This window comes from Aquarana catesbeiana, linkage group LG13, assembly GCF_042186555.1.
Source record: "Aquarana catesbeiana isolate 2022-GZ linkage group LG13, ASM4218655v1, whole genome shotgun sequence".
Classification (NCBI taxonomy): domain Eukaryota; kingdom Metazoa; phylum Chordata; class Amphibia; order Anura; family Ranidae; genus Aquarana; species Aquarana catesbeiana.
This window is the reverse complement of record NC_133336.1, coordinates 46252825-46275708: the sequence shown is the minus strand read 5'-3', so window position 1 is coordinate 46275708 and position 22884 is coordinate 46252825. Positions and strand designations below refer to the sequence as shown.

The window sequence follows — 22884 nt, the reverse complement described above, 5'->3', positions numbered from 1 at the left end:
CATAACCCTGCACTCTGTACGTAGCATAACCCTGCACTCTGTACGTAGCATAACCCTGCACTGTGTACGTAGCATAACCCTGCACTGTGTACGTAGCATAACCCTGCACTGTGTACGTAGCATAACCCTGCACTCTGTATGTAGCATAACCCTGCACTCTGTACGTAGCATAACCCTGCACTCTGTACGTAGCATAACCCTGCACGCTGTACGTAGCATAACCCTGCACTCTGTACGTAGCATAACCCTGCACTCTGTACGTAGCATAATCCTGCACTCTGTACGTAGCATAATCCTGAACTCTGTACGTAGCATAACCCTGCACTCTGTACGTAGCATAACCCTGCACTCTGTACGTAGCATAACCCTGCACTCTGTACGTAGCATAACCCTGAACTCTGTACGTAGCATAATCCTGAACTCTGTACGTAGCATAATCCTGAACTCTGTACGTAGCATAATCCTGAACTCTGTACGTAGCATAACCCTGCACTCTGTACGTAGCATAACCCTGCACTCTGTACGTAGCATAACCCTGCACTCTGTACGTAGCATAACCCTGAACTCTGTATGTAGCATAATCCTGCACTCTGTACGTAGCATAACCCTGCACTCTGTATGTAGCATAACCCTGAACTCTGCACTCTGTACGTAGCGCATTCTAGATACAAGTGGCCCTTTAAGGGCAACCATACTGCCGATGCGGCCAGCGATGAAATTGAGTTAGACACCCCTGATTTATAGGATAGGCGTAGGAGAGGGGTAAAAGAGGTTGGATTTAGGGTAAACTTCGGGTTAAATTTAAGGTCATTCAACAGAAGGGATGACAAAGACAATAAAGGTACAGGAAGACACAATTGTTGCGAGTTTCCTGTTATGTATACCTAGTCTAACAATAAATTGCAGTTTAGTCCTTCTAGCACTCTTTCTGCATTGTTTCGAACATCATGGTATAAACTGGAAAAGGGCCAGAGATGAGGAAACCTGACTGTTCCTGGAGGGTTTTGGGATGAGGTCAGGAAATAATCACACAGTCTGCATTATGCATGAGGCTGCCATGGAGGACGCAGCAGGGGACATGGCAGCAGCATGCCACAACATCAGAGATAATGTGTAACATCTGTGTGTGTCTTTCCACGTGGCTCCAATTCTTCTTCTCAAACAAACAAACCATTTCCCAGCACACTTACCAGCTAAATTGGCCCTGTCTAACAGTTTGCATTAAAAACAGATCAAAACAGAGGGTTTTGTTTGCACACATTTGCAAATAAATGACTAAGCTGCAGTGCTCACATCCAGGGACCTCTGTATATACTGCAATCCTAACTCAAAAATTTCCAGAGCATTCATAGTAGGAGCACATATATCAATGGATAGGTTAAGGGCAGGTGTGCCTGGAAGGAGCCCACCCCTCCTTAACTTAAAGGCACCGACCGGGACGCACGTGATGCCCAGCAAGAGCGCAATGGCAGCGAAGGCATCCAGTGCTTCCCTGCACCCAGTTCGGTCAACTGTACAAAAAAATGGCAACCCAACCTATAACTGGACTTTGCAGCAAAGTGCACATGGAAGGGTAATGCACATCACAAACAAACAAACGATTTATCAGCACACTTACCATGTGACTCCCAGCCACTCTCCTACTCCGATCCAGGGTTACAGCGGGAGGGGCCGAGACCTCCCTCTGACGTCAGCCGGAGCTCACGTGACTGCCGTGCTGGACGCTCAGCCCCTCCCCCCGTACTGAAGCCCTGGATCAGAGTAGGAGAGTGGCTGGAAGTCACATGATCGGCCTAAATATATCTGAAAAAAAGGTATTTACAGGCTTCGTTTTAAAAAAACACTTACACTGTGTGTTATGCCTTGATAAAACAGAGGGGCTGGCAGTGACCATTTTTAAACTTTTCTTTTCTACTAATAGCGGCAGGAGGAGGGGGCAGAGACACACACGCAGGAGCTGACAGGCAGGGAGGGGGAGAAAGCAGGGCTGCGGATGACGGAGGCATGTAAACTGACCACTGTAGTCAGGGCTCAGCAGCCATGATTATCGTGGTCAGCACACAGAGGGGACACAGGTACTGGCAGGATCAGACAGTTTTTTTTGCAGCTTACAGAGGGGCAGATTAGACAGCACAAGCATTGTGCTGTTTAAGGGAACAGGAGCTCTCTTTCTTTTCTTTTTTTTTTTTGTGTACAAACATTTTAAGTCAGCCACTTGTACAGGTTAGTTGCACATGGATAGACACAGGGCTTTTTTTCTGATAGAATAGGTGCAGGAATTCCCCTCTTCTGAGACACCCCTTGTCTCCTCCCCCTATCAACCTCTGAGCTTAGTTCCTTGGTTCTGCCCCCTACCCACCTCCCAGTAATGTCCCTTTTAGAGAATACAGAACCATGTACCATTTTGTGGTGCTAAATAATTTGCATCAAATTTGTTAATGATAACAAAAAAAGCAGTAAAATAGATCTATTGCACCCAGCAACAATAGATCCTCCACACAACAATAGACTCCCCCAGCAACAATGGACTCCATCCCAGCAACAGCATATCCCCTGCAGCAACAATACACCCCCCCCAGCAACAATAGACCCCACTCCAGCAAAAGTGGATCTCCCACAACAAATACTACACCCAGCAACAAAATATCCACCCCAGCAACATTAGCCACCCCCCCTCCCCCCCAACAGCAACAAATATTCCAGCAGCCAGCATCAATAGACCCTCCAGCAGCCAGCAACAATCAACCTCTCCCTCAACAGTAGATCCCTACCAGCAACATAAGACCCCCAAGCAACAATACATTCCCCACCAGCAACATTAGACCCTCACACAAAAAATATATCTCCCCCCCCCCCAGTGACAATAGATCCCGCAGAAGCCAGCATCAATCAACCCTCCAGCACACCTCTTGCTATTACATATATTCAGTGCTGGAGGTGGTGGAACTGCGTTCTCCCGCGTTCCCGCAGAAAAAAAGCCCTGGATAGACAACTACTAACAAATGTTATCACACCACCTCAAAAAGTGTTTTTTAGAGCAGATAACTGAACAAAGATTGCCGCCACCTATGTATGTGAGAACAGGTCCACATTTGTAGATTGCAGATTAGTGCCAGAACAGGAAACAATTACATTAGAACAACCCAATCTAATTAGAACATTGGTCTGTGAGAACAGTTTATGCATTATTAATGCTGTAATCTCCTTACAGAGATCTCACTGGGGGGGTTCCTCTGACCACAGCTGCATATAGATTGTACCACGTGGTACCTCTTATGGTAAGCCATGATGACCACCCACCGCTTAGGGGCTAATACGTAATGTTCGGTTTCACACAACATCTGGGTTCTGTCATTAGCGCTAGTGAAACCACGGTGCATTAGCACTAGAGGCCTAATGCTATCTACTCTGGGGTTTGATATTAGAATCTTGTAATTGGGATAATTAATTACATAAGAGCCTGGAGGATAGTTGGATTTCAGCTACTTTCACTGATATCTTCTTCCCACCTGGGAATAGGATCCATTTGTTAGGCTTCTGGGAGACATTTGTTATAGGAGCCTGTCTGTCATCAAAAAGAAAATTTATACAGACTCCAGGCAGATGTAAAAGACAAATGCCCCGTACACACGGTCGGACATTGATCGGACATTCCGACAACAAAATCCATGGATTTTTTCCGATGGATGTTGGCTCAAACTTGTCTTTCATACACACGGTCACACAAAGTTGTCATTAAATCCGATTGTTCTGAACGCGGTGACATAAAACACGTACGTCGGGACTATAAACAGGGCAGTGGCCAATAGCTTTCGTCTCTTAATTTATTCTGAGCATGCGTGGCACTTTGTGCGTCGGATTTGTGTACACACGATCGGAATTTCCGACAACGGATTTTGTTGTCGGAAAATTTTATAGCAAGCTCTCAAACTTTGTGTGTCGGAAATTCCTATGGAAAATGTGTGATGGAGCCCACACATGGTCGGAATTTCCGACAACAAGGTCCTATCACACATTTTCCATCGGAAAATCCTATCGTGTGTACAGGGCAATACACTATATTACCAAAAGTATTGGGACGCCTGCCTTTACACGCACATGAAGTTTAATGGCATCCCAGTCTTAGTCCATAAGGTTCAATATTGAGTTGGCCCACCCTTTGCAGCTATAACAGCTTCAACTCTTCTGGGAAGGCTGTCCACAAGGTTTAGGAGTATGTCTATGGGAAGGTTTGACCATTCTTCCAGAAGCACATTTGTAAAGTAAGGCACTGATGTGAATGAGAAGGCTTGGCTCACAGTCTCTACTCTAATTCATCCCAAAGGTGTTCTATCGGGTTGAGGTCAGGACTCTGTGCAGGCCAGTCAAGGTTCTCCACCCCAAACTCGCTCATCCATGTCTTTATGGACCTTGCTTTGTGCACTGGTGCGCAGTCATGTTGGAACAGGAAGGGGCCATCCCCAAACTGGTCCCATAAAGTTGGAAGCGTGAAATGTCTTGGTATGCTGACGCCTTAAGAGTTCCCTTCACTGGAACTAAGAGACTAAGTCCAATCCCTGAAAGTCAATTATGTGATTACTGTGATTGGCTGTTACAGTGTTCACATGTTTGGGAGCTGGTCCCACCGACTCCTGATCTCTAGTATGGACCGAGAGTTGCCTTTGACCTTTCAGTCACTGTGCTGGGAGCGCACAGTGAGCACGCTCTCCGCACAGAAAGCTCTGCCACCCATGGAAACATTAGTGTGGAGTGTGAACATTAAAACCCACCCTCTTTGCCATCACACATATGCATTACATGGGCGGCAAGAGGTTAACCACTTTACGACCGCACAAATAATGCGGCAGGGTGGCCAGATCATGACCCTAGTACGTGATCCACGTGCCAGGGTAAAGAGTGCGCTCCCTCCACCCCGGCTGTGCAGCGATTGGCTGCAGCACAAACCAATCAGTGGTTCGTGCTGCAATGTAGCAAAAACATGTATCAGAATACATATTGGCCTAAATTGATGAAGAAATAGATTTTTTACATATTTTTTTATAGGATGTGTTTTATATTAGAAAGTAAAAAATGTTGGGTTATTTTCAAAATTGGTGACCAAATACCACCAAAAGAAAGCTCTATTTGTGGGGAAAAAAAGGACGTCAATTTTATTTGGGTACAGTGTCGCATAACCGCGTAATTGTTAAAGTAACGCAGTGCCATATCACAAAAAATGGCCTGGTCATGAAGGAGGGTAAATCTTCCATTGCTGAAGTGGTTACTATATCATAAAACTTATTTTTTCATAGATGTTAGCAGTGTATTTACAGTAACTGAATTTGACTTTTTGAAAAATACTCTTTATTTTACGTGTTGAAAAATATGCCACGTGCGTGTAAATGCCAGTACCACCGGTTACACATGTAAAGCCACACACAGCATATTCTGAAACGAATGTAAATGGACAACAATATGGTGCAGATGTGGTTTCCAGACACCAGAAACAGGCGTATTTTACTCTGCACGGAGATGTAGAGTTGACTGTATTTCTGCCCATCATGAGGAAAAATTGTACATATAAGAGTGAACACAAGCATAGGTCTACTGTGTCTAATGGTGGAACCAGTTTTAATTGCCAGAAGACTTAGGCTATGTCGAATTTATCTCTATGAATCACACAATACATGGATCGAAATTCAGCCAGGTCAGCGGGAATTGGATCTGTTTTGATCCATGTATGGCTGCTCCTGTTCATGAGAAGTCTATCTATCAATCAACTTCTCATTAACGGTCCTGCTGGAAAATTTCTATTCGATCAGTGCTTGCACGGCCAATCAGCTGCAATGCTGATCAGTGTATTCTGCCACTGCCAGAGCACAATGACACAGCGGGGAGAATTCCTGCATCAACATCGAATGTGTGGGAGGGACGATTGGTTCAGTGGGCTGAATTAAAAAAACCAAACCATGTACCACCAGTTTTATCAGTTAGCCAGGGGAAAAAAAAAAACTTATGACCCGTACACACAATAGGATTTTCTGACGGAAAATGTTCGATAGGAGCTTGTTGTCGGAAATTCCGACCGTGTGTAGGCTCCATCGGACAGTTTCACACAAAATTTGAGATCTGGTTCTCAAATTTTCCGACAACAAAATCCGTTGTCGTAAATTCCGATCGTGTGTACACAATTCCGACACACAAAGTGCCACGCATGCTCAGAATCAAGCAGAAGAGCCGCGCTGGCTATTGAACTTCATTTTTCTCGGCTCGTCGTACGTGTTGTACGTCACCGCGTTCTTGACGTTCGGAATTTCCGACCAACTTTGTGTGACCGTGTGTATGCAAGATAAGTTTGAGCCAACATCCGTCGGAAAAAAAAACATGGATTTTGTTGTCGGAATGTCCGATCGTGTGTATGCGGCATTACTGTTTAACATTTTGCATTAAAACAGAGGTTATATTTATTTTTAATTTTTACATTATATTTATTATAAAAAAAAAAAACAGAGGTTATAGTTGCATACATTCACAAATATTTGTGGAAGCCACACTGCATCGTAAAGGATCCTCTGTGAAGTGTGGTCCCTAAAGTAAGCTATACACGTGTAGATTTCTCTCATCCAACCCCCCCTCGACTAAACAAGGGAAATGTAGCAATTCCTCCATATTATACGGATAGAGGAATTCCTGCTGCTGCCTATTGTATTCAGTAGTGCCTGCTGAATATTCAGACATTGCTTGCATCCATAAGAAAAAAAGCTGTGCTAAATGTTAGTGATCAAACATGTGACCTAAAGAATGTTCATCTGATAAAATAAATATGAATAAATCCTTGTGTCGCACTAATAGATGAATACTTAAATGCAATCACAAGTGAAATGTGCAGAATAATCATAAAAATAAATATAATAAATACAAAAAAATGTATATATAATATATAATAGAGTCCCGTCTAATGGGTTATTGAATAGAAGTCCCACTGAATATACAGTTCATAGTGATTTTCCAAGTGGTGATATCTTAGCCCTCCAAACGTTAGTGACATACGTCCACAACACCATGGGAGATGTGATAAAGTGCGACAGGAAAGTTCCTCCACCAGTGATATCAATGCCACTTACCAGCTTTTTAGATCTCTTGTTTAAGGAGATTGTAACTAAGTGCCTGTGGCTCTTATCCCCAGCTATGGGTCTTTAAAACTTGCATGGCTAGATGTCACTGGAATCTCTATGTGGGGTATCCTCTGTGCAGCAGATATATGCTCATTCACCCTGAATATAAAGGCTTGCATCTGATTGGATGCAGGCACTGGTGGGCTGAAAATTTCTGACTGGCCCCTTTGACAAAAGTTGAAAAGATTGGCTTTCTGTCGAGGGGAGGGGCCAATGCAACCAGAAGTGCCTGAAATTCAAACCATATATGGCCACCTTTACCTTAAGCCATCCTTTCTCAATCATTTTACCCCAGAGGAACACTTAAAATAAACCCTGTTAAAACCAATAAATTCATTGGAGATCAGTGGGAAAAATGCCCCTTACATTGGTGGGTATGGAAGGAATGCGCCTTACATTGGTGATCAGTGGGAAGAATGTTCCTTTATTGGTGATCAGTGGGAAGAATGTTCCTTACGTTGGTGATCAGTGGTAAGAATGTTCCCTACATTGGTGCAAGGTTCCTTACATTGGTGGTCAGTGCAAAGAATGCTCCTTATTGCGTTGGTGATCAGTGGGAAGAATGCTCCTTACATTGGTGATCAGTGGGAAGAATACTCCTTACATTGGTGATCAGTGGGAAGAATGGTCCTTACATTGATAATCAGTGGGAAGAATGTCCCTTACATTGGTGATTAGTGGGAAGAATGTCCTTACATTGGTGATCAGTGTGAAGAATGCTCCTTACATTGGTGATCAGTGGGAAGAACGCTCCTTACATTGGTGATCAGTGAGAAGAATGCTCCTTACATTGGTGATCAGTGAGAAGAATACTCCTTACATTGGTGATCAGTGGGAAGAACGCTCCTTACATTGGTGATCAGTGGGAAGAATGTTCCTTACATTGGTGATCAGTGGGAAGAATGCACCTTACATTGGTGATCAGTGGGAAGAATGGTCCTTACATTGATAATCAGTGGGAAGAATGTCCCTTACATTGGTGATTAGTAGGAAGAATATTCTTACATTGGTGATCAGTGGGAATAATGTCCCTCACAATCGTGATCAGTGGGAAGAATTCCCCCTTACAATGGTTGTCTGCATGCCAAACTTACAGACAACTAAAAAGATTATTGGTGTCATGCATCCAGTGATGCCAAGTGGTGGTGGCTCTGGAACTACAGTATGTAAGCGGTAGCACCATTAAATGAAAGGTCAATCAGCCACAGTTTGAGGAACCCCTAGCAATCTCTGTTGGAGCATATATAGTAATGGATACATTGAGGATAGATATGCCTGAAGGTTGCCCATTGCTCCTTAAAGGTACAGGGACACACCAAAAGCCCAGCATAGCCCAATGGCAGCTAAAGGCATCCAATGTGTCCAAGCAGCTAATCCAAATGTCTCTATGACTGTACAGATATCTGAACCCGTTATTTGTCCTTTTATGGCCATCTGAGATGTTGGTACTGTTGCTGGTTAATATATTTTCTTTATTATGTTTAGCTTCCATCTGGTAAACAGGACAATTTTATTTGAATATTAGTAAATAATTACATTAATGGCTTGGGATGCCAGAACTGTGTTTAAATATCCCCACCCAGCTGAGCCAAAAAACCATGTGCTCGCTTTTAGGTTTTGGAAGGAATGAGAATATTTTTCATTTAGAATAAACATTGGAGGCCCCTGTGTCCTACATATCCACTTCAAGGGAGTTGATTGTTTTATAAGATGAATTCATCTCTTTTGACTTCAAGAGCTCCAGCCAAAACTTTCTTTTCTTGGTGCGAGATAAAGTGCAGAAGGGTTAGATGTCAAGTTGCTTTTGGAGTCTGTTTCATAGTGACCTGAACTTCTCGTTTTCCATTCTTCACGTATTGCCACATAGAAATCTATTTAAAGTGATACTAAACCCACAACAGCATGTTTGTTGTACTCACTGTGGGACCTAAGGGGTTATTCCTCTGCATTATGTAAAAAGGCTGTTTGATCCTGTCTTCTCTGATCCTCCCCTTCTTCCACAGTCCCCAATTCCTCTCCTGACAGAGCAGAGCCTTTGGAGCACCCTGCACATGCTCAGTTTGGTGTACATTGCTAGAGGTTTTGTTTTTTGTTTTTTTCTTGGGAGAGTGCATGTGATCAGCACAGGGCCAATCAGCACTGTCCAGACAGACGGTCAGAGGTCCTGCAGCCTCATAGGACAGTCAAAGGAGAATGAAAGCTCCTTCTACAAGCTTTAACCAGTCACTGATAGAAGTCACAAGAATGCTCTAACTGCTGATGAGAAAATGTATTTAGCCATTTATATTACTAACACTATTGCATTTCCATGTTCTGTGTAATTTGTATGTAGTTAGAGTGGCCGTTGTGCTACATCATTGCTGATAAAACGAATGAAGATTAAACAGTCACGATGGATGTGTTTGGCCAGCTTTAGCAGCCCAGGTTGAAGCCCAACTCCAACCAAATATAGTTTAAGGTATAGAACCAATGTCAGGTCTAGATTAGAGGTCTGTACAACCATTAGGAGCTTTCAAAGGGAATTTGGATCTTCAAATAGGTCTATATTGCTCTGTTATGGTGAGTTGTTCCAATCACTTCCCTATGGGGTGGACAGGACCCCCTGTAGACTCTTAAAGCTTCAGTCACTGGCCCCTGGCCGACCCTTTCAGATATCTCTGAGTATGGTCTTGTCTCTTCTGTCCAGGTTTGGTCACTGGCAGTAAGAGCATGCGATCCTTGGCTGTGCTCAGGGAGTTCAAATCCCATTTTTATCTAATAATATAGCGAATTGCCCAGTTACATAGCTACATAGTAGGAGATGTTGAAAAAAGACACAAGTGCATCAAGTCCGACCTATGTGTTTGTGATTATATGTCAGTATTACATTACATATCCCTGTATGTTGCGGTCGTTCCGGTGCTTCTCTAATAGTTTTTTGAAAGTATCGATGCCCCCCTGCTGAGACCACCGCCTGTGGAAGGGAATTCCACATCCTTGCCGCTCTTACAGTAAAGAACCCTCTACGTAGTTTAAGGTTAAACCTCCTTTCTTCTAATTTTAATGAGTGTCCACGAGTCTTGTTAAACTCTCTTCTGCGAAAAAGTTTTATCCCTATTGTGGAGTCACCAGTATGGTATTTGTAAATTGAAATCATATCCCCTCTCAAGCATCTCTTCTCCAGAGAGAATAAGTTCAGTGCTCGCAACCTTTCCTCATAACTAATATCCTCCAGACCCTTTATTAGCTTTGTTGCCCTTCTTTGTACTCGCTCCATTTCCAGTACATCCTTCCTGAGGACTGGTGCCCAGAACTGGACAGCATACTCCAGGTGCGGCCGGACCAGAGTCTTGTAGAGCGGGAGAATTATCGTTTTATCTCTGGAGTTGATCCCCTTTTTAATGCATGCCAATATTCTGTTTGCTTTGTTAGCAGGAGCTTGGCATTGCATGCCATTGCTGAGCCTATCATCTACTAGGACCCCCAGGTCCTTTTCCATCCTAGATTCCCCCAGAGGTTCTCCCCCCCAGTGTATAGATTGCATTCATATTTTTGCCACCCATATGCATTATTTTACATTTTTCTACATTGAATCTCTTTTGCCATGTAGTTGCCCACCCCATTAATTTGTTCAGATCTTTTTGCAAGATTTCCACATCCTGCAGAGAAGTTATTGCCCTGCTTAGCTTAGTATCGTCCGCAAATACAGAGATTGAGCTGTTTACCCCATCCTCCAGGTTGTTTATCCTCCAAGTCGTTTAAACAGGATTGGTCCCAGCACAGAACCCTGGGGGACCCCACTACCCACCCCTGACTATTCCGAGTACTCCTCATTTATCACCACCCTCTGAACACGCCCTTGTAGCCAGTTTTCAATCCATGTACTCACCCTATGGTTCATGCCAACGGGTGCCAAGTTCTTCTTCTGTTTTTTTTTTTTCTTTATTCAGCAAGGCTGCTCAAATCAGATAGTGAATTTTGAAGGCTCTCCACCTAGGGAGTTTCCACTTGTGTGATACCCCCCTAATCTGGTGTTTTTTTGAGGCGGAGCCACCCTGGGACTTTTCCTTTGAGCCATATCACGACTTATCATCTAACTGCCACCCAGAGGAGTTTTATCTAATGTGAGCTCCCATCAATAGAATACAAATGCTTCTCTGAAATGAGATTGGGTATCAACCCCATAAACGCTTCTCAGAATCAAAATGAGGTACACGCCTTTCAAAAAGGTTGTACTATTTCTTGACTAAAAATAAAGAATCTATCAATTGTATTCTAAAACAAACGTCATTGGAAATGTGAATGCATACATTGTGAATATGCAGTTTTCGTTCTTCATAGAAATTATTTTCTGGATTTTGGGCATTCAGCCAAATTAGCATCCTCTACGATATTTATATACACTATATTACCAAAAGTATTGGGACGCCTGCCTTTACACACACATGAACTTTATTGGCATCCCAGTCTTAGTCCGTAGGGTTCAGTATTGAGTTGGCCCACCCTCTGCAGCTATAACAGCTTCAACTCTACTGGGAAGACTGTCCACAAGGTTTAGGAGTGTGTCTATAAGAATGTTTGACCATTCTTCCAAAATTGCATTTGTGGGGTCAGGCACTGATGTTGGACGAGAAGGCCTGGCTTGCAGTGTCCGCTCTAATTCATTCCAAAGGTGTTCTATCGGGTTGAGAGCAGGACTTTGTGCAGGCCAGTCAAGTTCCTCCACCCCAAACTCACTCATCCATGTCTTTATGGACCTTGCTTTGTGCACTGGTCCAAATCATTTGGTGGAGGGGGGGTTATGATGTGGGGTTGTTTTTCAGGAGTTGGGCTTGGACCCTTAGTTCCAGTGAAGAGAACTCTTAAGGGGTCAACATATCAAGACATTTTGGACAATTTCATGCTCCCAACTTTCTGGGAACAGTTTGGGGATGGCCCCTTTCTGTTCCAACATGACTGCGCACCAGTGCACAAAGCAAGGTCCATAAAGACGTGGATGAGCAAGTTTGGGGTGGAGCAACTTGACTGGCCTGCACAGAGTCCTGACCTCAACCTGATAGAACAACTTTGGTATGAATTAGACCAGAGACTGCAGGCCAGGCCTTCTCATCCACATGCCTGATCTCACAAATGCTCTTCTGGAAGAATGGTCAAACATTCCCATAGACACACTCCTAAACCTTGTGGACAGCCTTCCCAGAAGAGTTGAAGCTGTTATAGCTGCAAAGGGTGGGCCAACTCAATATTGAACCCTACAGACTAAGACTGGGATGCCATTAAAGTTCATGTGCATGTAAGGCAGTAGCAGCCTGTCCCCTCTCTCCATGCCACCCCTATATCTACGGCTGCCAGGGCCACCACCTAGTCATGCGTCCAGACCCTTTCAGGGCACCAGGAGCATGAATTACAGCGGCCAGGTTTTTTTTTTTTTTTAAGCACCTGATTAGAGCCAGAGGCTTTAATAGGCTTTAAAATAGGGTGGGCTTGGGTTGCAGAGAATGCGCTTTGATCCCACCCAGGTGTGCTACAACAGCGAATGAATATCAATTTGGCCAATCGGAAGCAGGTGTAAGACCCGTTTTCCTTCCGATTGGCCAAAAAGAGAAGACTCCCAATTGGCCGCCAAGGAGGAGGGAGGAAATGGAGGCCGCCGCAGCCGTGATGACCCATGGAGAGCAGGAGAACGGGAGTCCGCCACTGCCGAGCAGGGGAAGCCGCCAGAGGTGGGGTGCTACCGACCGGGGGGGGCTGGCATACTGTTTGCCCCCCCAAATAAATTTCCACAGGCTGCCACTGGTGTAAAGGCAGGTGTCCCAATACTTTTGGTAATATAGCGTACATAAGACAGGCTGCAGTGAGTGCCTAAGGTACCACACCCTTATCATTTCAGAATCTGTAAAAGTGAAATAGCACTTTAAAGTAGATCTAAACTTGATCATTCAAATCTCATATAGGCTTTAAATTGTTAATATAATTTCAAAAGTGATTTTTTAATGGTTCTAAATCTGCATTTTAAAAAAAAAAACAACACCTAGGGATCCCACCATGACAGTCCTTGTTCAGACATTCCTATTATAGGGTGGCAGGCATTCCTATCATATTGATTGTCTTTACACACACTTTAACCGTTCGGCAACTGTATCACTTACACATACGGTGGCAAAGTGGCTCTGCTGTGCCAGATCATGTACTAGGTACGTCATTCGGCACTCCCAGGTAGGGGGCACACACCGCAGGCGACACAGCTGTGCTGTGATTATACACAGCAAATGTCAGCCAAAGGGTGACCACTGGCACCAGCCAGTGCCATCAGTACAGCGACAGTGTATATTTTTAGCACTTGTCACTGGTTCCCAAAAAGAGTCAAAAGTGTCGGTTAGGTATCGGATTGTCCACTGCAGTCCCGTTATAGGTCCCTGATCGCCGCCATTACTAGTAAAAAATAAATGAATAAATAAATAAAAATTGTGGTATATACCATAGTTTGTAGACGCTACAACTTTTACGCAAACCAATCAATATACATTTATTGGGATTTTTTTTTCTACTGAAAATATGTAGCACAATACATATTGGCCTAAATAGATAAAGTATTTATTTTTTTATTGGATATGTTTTATAGCAGAAAGTATAAAATATTGTTTTTTTATTTTCAAAATTGTCGGTATTATTTATTTTTAATTTTTTTTGTTTATAGCGCAAACATTTTTTAAAAACACAGTGGTGATTAATTTATTTGTGGAAAAAAAAAAGGACATACATTTTATTTATGTACAGTGTTGCATGACCATGTAATTGTTAGTAATGCTCGATTCACACCTATGCATGTTGCTTTTGAGCGTTTTTGGAGGTTTTTTTTTCATGCTTGCCACGTTTTTGAGCAGCGTTTTTGCCACGTTTTTGCCGCGCTTTTGCCGCGATTTGCGTTTTTTTTTTTTTTTATTTTTTTTTACAGTCTTAAAAAAAAAAAAAAAAACCAGCAAAAACGCATCAAAAACGCTGCAAAAACGGTGCACTTGCGTTTTTGATGCTTGTCCATTGAATTCTATTAGGCTCCATTCACACTAGCGCGTTTTTTGATGCATTTTGCATTTTGCAGAAATGCACAGGAATTTTTTAACATGGGTTCCTATGGAACATGTTCACATCAATGCTTTTTTGTATCTCTGCGTTTTTGGAAAGGGTCGGGGACTTTTTTTCATGCAAAAAGCAGCGTTTTGCATGTAATGGTTTTCAATGGACAAGCATCAAAAACGCAAGTGCACCGTTTTTGCAGCGTTTTTGATGCGTTTTTGGTGCGTTTTTGGTGCGTTTTTGCCGTTTTTGTTATTTTTTTTTTTTTGTAATTTTTTTGTAAGACTAAAAAAAAATGAAAAAAAAAAAAAAACGCAAAACGCAAATCGCGGCAAAAACGCGGCAAAAACGCCGCAAAAACGCTACAAAAACGCTGCTCAAAAACGTGGCAAGCATGAAAAAAAACCCTCCAAAAACGCTCAAAAGCAACATGCATAGGTGTGAATCGAGCCTGACATGCAAAACGCTGCATTTTGCATGAAAAAAAGTCCCTGACCCTTTCCAAAAATGCAGAGAAACAAAAAGGCATTGATGTGAACATGTTCCATAGGAACCCATGTTAAAAAATTCCCGTGCATTTCTGCAAAATGCAAAATGCATCAAAAAACGCGCTAGTGTGAATGGAGCCTTAAAGTAATGCAGTGCCGTGTCGCAAAAAATGGCCTGGTCTTTTAAAAAGACACCTGAAACTCTTACAAAACTTTTTTTTTCAGTGCACAATGGCCAAAACGCAAGTTCACAACACCTTTTTTTTTTTTTTTAAATATTATATTATTTTACATTATATTAAGTTATAATATATTATTATATTATATTATTTTGCATTATATTATTTCATAATATGTTATATTATATTGGGTTTTATTTGTTTTGTTTTGTTTTTTATTCTGAGAGGCCCTTTAGCTGAAAGAATGGAAAAAATGTGATACTTTCCAGGAAACCTATTTCCCTCTATTAGATAACCAATTCTAAGATGTAGCAGGTTGAGCGCTGGATAATATCATCTAAATACTATACAACGTGGTACAGGTTTCCATAATGGACTGATTAAAACCAGACAGAGTAAAAAAAAAAAAAAAAAAAACTATAGAGGCAATGCTATGTCCTCTGTTACATCCAGATTTCCAAGAATTTACTATTTATATAGATTTGAAAAGAATCCTGTGTTAAAGAAATGTGGAAAGTGCCTTTCCTTTGGAAAATACTGTCTGATACAATGACCTTAACCCTTTCCATACCGTTAAGCCAGAAAAAATAGACAGATTAGGAGTTACGACTTTATTTATTTTTTTGCCCACTTTATCTTTATGAGTTACGTTATTCAGGGCATTTGATGGCGGGGGAGCACCTCATTAATGCTTGCTGCACAGTGTGTTTGTGATCCGAGTGGCAAACAACATTGGATAACACAAGAAGTTTTAATTAGACAGTTTAGAGCTAAAACTGCATGCAAAAAGCTGAATACGTGGCTAAAATTCAAATTTGCAAGCTATTTTATCCGCCAAAGGATTTGCAATGTTGTATTATACACTTCTGCCGGACAGCACAGCCAGGAGGGTGACACTACTTTGTTAGAGTTAAAGCTGAACTTATCCTTGTTCTCCTAACCTTCCTCGCAATTAAAATGTATCAATCAAATCAGTGTATTTCTGCTGGCCTTTCTCTGCAGTAAGATCAATTTATTATATAAAAGAACACAATCACCTGCATCATTGATGGGCACTGGTCCTGCAGACTTTAGCTGTGCAATCTGCTGATCAGTTGCTTGATTACACTCTAATGCCCCGTACACACGATAGGATTTTCCGACGGAAAATGTGTGATAGGACCTTGTTGTCGGAAATTCCGACCGTGTGTAGGCTCCATCACACATTTTCCATCGGATTTTCCGACACACAAAATTTGAGAGCAGGATATCAAATTTTCCGACAACAAAATCCGTTGTCGGAAATTCCGATCGTGTGTACACAAATCCGACGGACAAAGTGCCACGCATGCTCAGAATAAATAAAGAGATGAAAGCTATTGGCCACTGCCCCGTTTATAGTCCCGACGTACGTGTTTTACGTCACCGCGTTTAGAACGATCGGATTTTCCGACAAGTTTGTGTGACCGTGTGTATGCAAGACAAGTTTGAGCCAACATCCGTCGGAAAAAATCCTAGGATTTTGTTGTCGGAATGTCCGAACAAAGTCCGACCGTGTGTACGGGGCATTATTGTACTCCATGCTTTCACTCAAAAATGGTTTACATTTTTGCAGCATTGTACAGTATATGTAAACCTTCACCTTGTGAAACAACCCATTCAGTTTAAAATAGAAATGAAAGGCAAAACATTTGTGTATAGATATAAAAAAAAAAACATTAAAAATACCTTGTTTTGGCCCCTGTTTTGTAAGTGATCACATTCCCTCTAAGGTTCTTATGCAGCTGAGAACAGAGATCTGGGGGTGGAGAAACAGCAGCTCACTAAACTTCCCAGTGAATGACTGTGCAGGGGCGTGCCAGTAGAAGTTTGATGATTGGAGGAGAGCTGGCTAGAAAACTGTCCACACCGTGCTCTCATGCCTAGTATGGTCAGTTTTTAATAGGAAAGCAGAGGGACTGGTAGGAACCAGGGATTTCATACAAAGGAAGCAATACAAAGAGAACAGGAGACTTTTTCATACAAGTACATGGTACAGCAGGCACATATGTATATATATATATATATATATATATATGTATATGTATGTATGTATGTGTGTGTGTGTGTGTATATGTATGTATGTATGTATGTATGTGTATATATATATATATATATATATATATATATATATATATATATATATATTGGGTTTACATATTCTTTAAGTGTAGACGAAACAAGTTCTTGTAGGTGTGAAGTGATTCATAAGCGTTGTGCAAAAGATAGCAATGTGGCTCTATAGAGGGAACACTGTGGTCCAGAAGGGTTGAAGAGGAGGGCAGGTGTGCCAGGTAGACTATATTAGCAAAAGTATTGGGACACCTGCCTTTACACGCACATGAACATTAATGGCATCCCAGTCTTAGTCTGTAGGGTTCAATATTGAGTTGGCCCACCCTTTGCAGCTATAACAGTTTCAACTCTTCTGGGAAGGCTGTCTACAAGGTTTAGGAGTGTGTCTATGGGAATGTTTGACTGTTCTTCCAGAAGCGCATTTGTGACGTCAGGCACTGATGTTGGACGAGAAGACCTGGCTCACAGTCTCCTCTCTAATTCATCCCAAAGGTGTTATATCGGGTTGAGGTCAGGACTCTGTGCAGGCCGGTCAAGTTCCTCCACCCCAAAATCGTTCATCCATGTCTTTATGGAACTTGCTTTGTGCACTGGTGTGCAGTCAAGTTGGAACAGGAAGGGGTCATCCCCAAACTGTTCCCACAAAGTTGGGAGCATGAAATTGTCCAAAATGTCTTGGTATGCTGATGCCTTAAGAGTTCCCTTCACTGGAACTAAGGGGCCAAGCCCAACCAATAATAAATCCTACGGACTAAGACTGGGATGCCATTAAAGTTCATGTGTGTGTAAAGGCAGGTGTCCCAATACTTTTGGTAATATAGTGTATGATTGAACCTGCAGCAGAGTTGCATAGCCAACATTATTTGATTCTTCTGGGAAGGTCTTATGTCATTTTTCAGGCATTTAATACCATTGAAGATAAGGGTATATGCAGACTCCTGGGTTTGGATCTAATTGAGCAGTTATGGTTTATTTCCCATTGGGAATCATCAAAACAGCAAGTAAGATCCATCTCTTAGGGCCGGTTCACACCAGAATGTGGTGCAGAAAACTCACATTCCTACACAGCATTCAAAATGCACTGCACTTGTGATCTCCGGTGGGTGTCAGTGTTAACGGCATCCTAAACGCAGGTCGCAAACACAGTGCATTTAGCTGCCCTGGAGTGCATGGTACAATACACAATGCAGAACAGTACCATACAATCTGGTTCCTGTGTGTTTTATATAGTGGTGCATGGACAACTTTTGGTGAAGTCCAGAGTCAATTCAGCCCATTTGAATGGGGTGAAATCACACTGCACCCGGATCGCATGTGAATCGCACAGAGACACTCAACACATCCCTGTGCGATTCATGTTGTGAACCGGCCCTTAGAGTGTCTGAAAGTAGGACATGGCATCAACGCCAGAAGAGCTACTTAGAATAGTATAGAGTAGTGATACTGAATGCCACAGGAGGGTTAAGTAAGAGTATAGAATTTGATTTAGAATGCTAACACCAGCTTGTAGTTAAAGCAGAACTAAACTATATCTGAACACCACAAATCAAAAGCAACGACTGATTTAATTTTAATATTGAAAGCAAACCCCCCCCCCCAATTCATACTTTATTTTAGTGAGAGAGTACTTTAAAAAACGCCCCTCTAGTATTTCTGGCCGCAGCCATCTTGAGGGCAGATGATACAAGTAGCATTCACTTCCTGGAATCCATCTGCCCTTAGCTCAGGCATGCAGGCAGGAGGGTGTGCTTAGCTGAGAAAACCCCTTAGCCTCTCCTGAAGACTCCTGGGATATATGACATCATCTTGGCCTAGGCCAGAAGCCAGGAATCAGCTGAATAAAAAGTAAAAAAAAAGAAAGTTTAAAACAAATATAACTTGCTATCTAGTTTATTTCCATGTAAATTTTGACAGAACGGTGATCTGCCTTGCTTACATATGGAAGACCGCCGTTCTCCCTCTGTACCGACGGACCAGTGGGTGCCGGCGGGCATTGAGTCCGCTGTACCGGCCAATCAGCTCCTGCTGTGTATAATCACAGCCGGAGCGGGGCGCCGATATTACGCATGTGCGCCCCCTACCCGGAAGTGTCAGATCATGTACTAGGTACTAGGTACGTGATCCGGCGCAGCAGTGCCACTTTGCTGCTGTATATGTAAGTTATATGGTCGGCAAGTGGTTAAAGGTGCTGGTATCAGAAACATTAGCTCTGTTGCCATTTTCACTAAGAGCCTAATTGATGACCTGTAAGATAGTTGCCACCAGTGGATACATTATCTCATCTATAATTTATAACCAACTGTGTTATTAACTCCAAACTTTAATGGAAGATGCAGTTAGGAGGAAATAATACATAAGGTATAGTGGAGCTGTTGTATCTGAAAGTAGAGCAGCTTGGATTCAGAGGCTGCATTCACACCTGAGCGTAGCATCTTTGAGCGTTTTTCAGGCGTTTTATCACACGGTTTTAATGCGTGATTTTGGAGCATTTTTATGCGCGACTTGCGCGTTTGTATGCAGAGTTTTTGGGCTTTGGCGATTTTTTATTAGCCAATAGAGAAAACTATTATCTGTTGCATCATTTGTTGCTAGGTATTTCAGTTTTTTTAGCTTTTCCATTATTTCTTCTTTTATTATTATTATTATTATTATTATTCATTTATTATAATGTATTTTCGTTAGGGTAAGGGGTTCGAGTTCAATTTAGGTTAGGGCTAGGATTAGGAGTTGGGGTTAGGGTTATTTATTATTATTTTTTTTTAATATATATTATTTTATTTATTATTATACGAATGCTAATAAATGAATACATGTAAAATAAATGCACAAATAAATAAAAATCATAAATAAAAAATAAATAAATTCAATAAATGCATACTAAGTAACAATAAATAAATAAATAACCCTTAACTTTAAACCTTACCCCTTAAAAAAAATAAAATAATAATAAATAATGAACTCAAAGTAAATTATTATTAATATTATTATTAATGTATTTTTTTGTTCAAGTTTGGGTGTTTATTGTTGTTTTAGTATTAGTATTAATAATAATAATACTAATGTATTTAATATTTTTTAAAGTTAATTATTTATTAATGTATTATTACATAATATTTATTTTACTTATTTATGATGATTTGTAGTTATTTGTGTATTTATTTTACATTTATTTATTCATATATTATTACTATTTTATTTTTTAAAATGTTTTAATTTACGCAGAAAATCAAGCAAAAACGCGTGACAAAACACGCGAATGCGAGTTTGTAGCGCACTCCACGTAGGAGCTGCTGGTGAATTGGGATGCCCCACCCTGCACAGCCAGGCACGCCAAATTTCCACAGGCTCGCTCGAGACAGGAAACAGCAAGTTTGGGGGGGTTTTTTTGCTTTTTTAAATTTTTTATTAAGGATGAATAAACTAGGATGGGGATAGGGGTTTTATGGGATGCCCACTTGACCGGAACAAAGTCTCTTCAGGGACACTTTAACTATACCCACTCTCGGTATACACTCCTCTTCCTCCAGCACATCACTTGCTTGCAGAAACAACTCAGACCCAGCTAGAACATTGTTTGGTGAATCTGACAGGGCTCTCAGCCAGATCAAGCAACAGCCCTTTACAGGCAGGGACCGCGGGCCCCTTTGGTGTGTAGAGAAAAAGTCCAGTGTCCAGCTACATTCCTGTGGCCACTGATCCCAGCAACATCTTATTAGGCACTGGCAGCCTGCCTGGCCAGAGCTGCCCCTTTCACTAGCCCTTCTGGCTACTTCCTACAGTCTTCACAGACTATCACAATCACCAGCCACCCAACTGTCTTCTCCCTGGAGATCTAGCTAGCTGTTTCCTGCTGTCTTCACTCTTGCTCCCATGCCTTGGGACAGGACTCCTCCGTGTGTCTTGAGAAGATCCCTCCAGCACCTGAACCCCAGGCCCAAGGTCACCCCTCCCAGGCTACCCTCAAGGGCCTCTGACAGCCTCCTTAGCACTCCCTCTCCAGCTTCCATTCGAACTCCACACTGTCCCTGCTGGCCTGACTCTGAGTATTTAAGAGGGGCCTACCCCCTGCCAGCCCATTTGCTGGGGATTGGTTGGGACCCTCCTGAATACTCCAGGCAGGCTCCTCCTAACCTCCCTTCTATTCTTCTGGAAACTTCTCCAAAGTTCCAGAAAGTAGGGGGAGGTACCAGAGGTGCTGCCTGATGAGTATCCCTGATTTACTCACCCAACCCTGATTCAAAACAGGCTTGGCTGCCAGCCAAGCCTAAATTTACCTACACTACAAAAATACTATGTACACTATCTAGCACTCTACACTAGAGGGTGCTACATAAGTATTCATTTTTATTGGCAGCTTTTTTTTCTTTAGTTTGGACGACCCCACAGTATGCAGATTGGGAGTATGATTGTTCCTGGTCAGTGACTTAGAAAATGCTGAATCCAGAAACAGCTCAGCAACTGGCTGCATTTGCTAAAGCAATATCTGTATTTCTCTCCTACGGGTTTTGCTTAAAGTGAACCTAGCAAGATACATTTTTTTCATGGCAAATTCATAGATGCTAAGTAATGTGTAAGTGTAACACTTCTAGGTCTTCATTACTCTCAAAGAGATCACAGTACTCCCCCTGACAACGGCTTCATCAGCTTCTCTCTCTCGAAGGGCCATGACATCTTTGTTAAGGCATCATCTAAGGTGCAGAAAAATTATAATGTGGCTGTCTGATCACTGGGGTAGAGGAGACAGAGGTAATGCCTTCTCCTGACTGCAGCAGACTAATGGCATTGTCTCAGCCTAGATGAAGTCACTGGACTCTAGCTCAAAGAGGGATTTTTAGGGATAAGAGGTGGAGCTTAAAAAAATATATAGTAAGGAATATTCTTTCCACTGACCACCAATGTAAAAAACCTTCTTCCCACTGACCACCAATGTAAGGAGCATTCCTCCCACTGACCTCCAATGTAAAAAGAATTCTTGCCAATGGCCACCAATGTAAGGGGCATTCTTCCACACTGACCACCAATGTAAAGGGCATTCTTCCCAGTGACCACCAATGTAAGGAGAATTCTTGCCAATGGCCACCAATGTAAGGGGCAATCTTCCCACCATAGGTGTGCGCAGCCTATTGCATTAGGGTGTGCACCCCAAAGCTCAAACGCACATGCCTTTCTCTGCAGCCTCAACTGCACTGGACAGTAAATGAATGGGATAGTGCTCTGTGCTGAGCTACTTCCTGTTCATTCACAAACTGAATCATAATAACAGTTTATTATGCTTCAGTTATGAATGAACACAGTGAGTGAGTGTGCTCACTGTGTTCATTTAGAAAAGGAATGGGTCGGTAACTAATATATTTCCAAGCCTCTTCCCCCGCTCTCCATTCTGGGAACGCAACACGGGGTGAAGCCCAGGCAATAGGGGGAATCGGCACCCCTCGCAGTGATAAGGGTGTGCCCAGGCACACCTGGCACACCCCCTGCGCACACCTATGCTTCCCACTGATTATCAATGTAAAGAGGATTCTTCCAATGACCACCAATGTAAGGGAGACATTCTTCCCACTGACCACCAATGAATTGGTTTAATCAGAGGTACCCTGAAATATGATAATTATTTCAAGGATTCCTCTAGGGCAGTGGTTCTCAACCTGGGGGTCGGGACCCACTCGGGGGTCGAATGACGATTTGCCAGGGGTCACCGAATCCTGGGCTGTTCTGAAGCCCGCACCGCTCTCCCAGCCTTTTCGCAGCCAACCAGAAGGGCTGACCGTGGAGCCTGTGGCCGCCCAGCTACGCTGTTCCTGGAGCCCATGGCCACCCACTCAGCCTCTTTGCAGCCGCCCATTCAGTTCACGGCTGGGGGGGCAGAGACTAGAGGTCAGCTGACTGGTGAGGAATGTGAAGTGGGAGGGGCTGGAG

At 42.6% G+C, this 22884-nt stretch overlaps 1 protein-coding gene across 1 annotated transcript in view; it reads left to right on the top strand.

Annotated features, from left to right (window-relative positions):
• LOC141117245 (B2 bradykinin receptor-like) overlaps positions 1 to 22884 on the top strand; it is a 106191-nt gene that overhangs the window by 28002 nt on the left and 55305 nt on the right. The window lies entirely within an intron of this gene.